This window comes from Bubalus kerabau, chromosome 6, assembly GCF_029407905.1.
Source record: "Bubalus kerabau isolate K-KA32 ecotype Philippines breed swamp buffalo chromosome 6, PCC_UOA_SB_1v2, whole genome shotgun sequence".
Lineage (NCBI taxonomy): Eukaryota > Metazoa > Chordata > Mammalia > Artiodactyla > Bovidae > Bubalus > Bubalus kerabau.
In genome coordinates, this window is record NC_073629.1 from 3,931,913 (window position 1) to 3,934,220 (window position 2,308).

The following is a 2,308-nucleotide window of genomic DNA, read 5'->3' on the forward strand; positions in this document are numbered from 1 at the left end:
GGTGTACACGTGTTCCCACTCCTGAACCCCCCTCCCACCTCCTTCCCCATACCATCCCTCTGGGTCATTCCAGTGCACCAGCCCCAAGCATCCTGTATCATGTATCGAACCTGGATTGGCAATTCATTTCACATATGATAATATACATGTTTCAATGCCATTCTCTCGAATCATCCCACCCTCACCCTCTCCCACAGAGTCCAAAAGACTGTTCTATACATCTGGGTCTCTTTTGCTGTCTCGCTTGTAGGGTTATCGTTACTGTCTTTCTAAATTCCATGTATATGCATTAGTATACTATATTGGTGTTTTTCTTTCTGGCTTACTTCACTTTGTATAGTAGGCTCCAGTTTCATCCACCTGATTAGAACTGATTCAAATGCACTCTTTTTAATGGCTGAGTAATACTCCATTGTATATATGTACCACAGCTTTCTCATCATTCATCTGCTGATGGACATCTAGGTTGCTTCCATGTCCTGGCTATTATAAACAGTGCTGCGATGAACACTGGGGTACATGTGTCTCTTTCAATTCTGGTTTCCTCAGTGTGTATGCCCAGCAGTGGGATTGCTTGGTCGTATGGCAGTTCTATTTCCAGTTTTTTAAGCAATCTCCACACTCTTTTCCATAGTGGCATTCCTAGTTTGCATTCCCACCAACAGGGTAAGAGGGTTCCCTTTTCTCCACACCCTCTCCAGCATTTATTGCTTATAGACTTTTGGATAGCAGCCCCATTTTGACTGGCATGAAATGGTACCTCATTGTGGTTTTTATTTGCATTTCTCTGATAATGAGTGATGTTGAGCATCTTTTCATGTGTTTGTTAGCCATCTGTATTTATTCTTTGGAGAAATCTCTGTTTAGTTCTTTGGCCCACTTTTTGATTGGGTCATTTATTTTTCTGAAATTGAGCTGCACGAGTTGCTTATATATTTTTGAGATTAATTCTTTGTCCGTTGCTTCATTTGCTATTATTTTCTCCCATTCTGAAGGCTGTATTTTCACCTTGCTTATAGTTTCCTTCGTTGCACAGAAGCTTTTAATTTTAATTAGGTCCCATTTGTTTATTTTTGCTTTTATTTCCAACATTCTGGGAGGTGGGTCATAGAGGATCCTGCTGTGAGCATCTTGTCATGAAACAGGTAAAATTATCCTGTTAACAAAATCTTACAGACTGGGTCAAAACATTCAACTAGAAGCTGGTAATCTGAGGCCCACCAGAAATGAGTGGCATCAAAAGGTTTATGACAAAGGTACATCATGAACATGTAAGTTTAGGAAGCAAGTGTGTCTCCCTATTAACATCAGGATTTCAGGCATAAGGCAAAACTCATCATTATGCTCATGGTGAGGGGGGTCAGTGCTAACTGCCCACAAACTGTGACTCAACTGCTTTTCCCTCAGCTTTTGCATGAGTTGTCTCATCTCTTCCCCAATCCTTTCTATATTCTCTTCTCTCATCCTCGCCTGTGGCTTTCCAAGCCTCTGAGTCATGTCCCATCTATAATGTAGAATAGGCTGCCTAACATGGAACCGTCTGCAATTTCCTCTAGGTACACAATATTCACCAGCTCCCAAAGAGAAGGCCAAAGGCTCTCCTTTATTAGCATCTTGCTCTTTTCATCCTTTTTTTCATTTTCTTCGTTGTCATTTTACATGGTGAGATTTTTCAGCACTTGTTCCTCTTTGGGCATCATTGCTCCTGAGCCTATTCTTGCTGTCTCCTCCTCCTCCCGATTCCTGCTGCAAAGTGAATTGCTGCAACACTTGACACGTAGACCCGAAGACCTGCTCCACTTGCCCGATACCAGCCCACTGAGCTCAGGGCAGCGGGGAGCTGATCCATAAAGATTTTTGAAGTGACTGTGACCCTGGTCTTTTCTGCATTGCTGTATATGATCGTTCCACGATGTCCTGTGGAAGGAAAGTGTCTTTTCATACGCACAGCAGTAGCAGGAAGCTAAAACTACGGTTCACTGATACTCCTGTGGTTAATGGGTAGAAAGGTCAAACTTAGAGGTCACAAAGAATCACTTGCTCTATGATGCTAATCGTGTCTTATAAACGCTTAGTAATGGGAGGTCATATAACGTGGTGGTTAAAACATGAAATTTGGAGTCAAGCAGATACAACTTATCTGTGTGATTGGCAGCTCACTGAACTGCTTGCCAGTTTTGTTATCTGTACAATGGGCATAATTATACTTTATCCATTCCTACAGCCCTTTTGAGGTATTCAGCCATGTACTTAATAGGGCACCTGACATATAGGACAGTGTTCAGAAAAGGTAGTAGCTATTATTTTT

General features: G+C 41.9%; 1 pseudogene; it reads right to left on the bottom strand.

Moving 5' to 3' along the window:
* Positions 1-1,245: 1,245 nt before the first annotated feature.
* On the bottom strand, positions 1,246-1,700 carry LOC129655854 (protein BEX2-like; annotated as a pseudogene).
* Between the last annotated feature and the right edge of the window lie 608 nt (positions 1,701-2,308).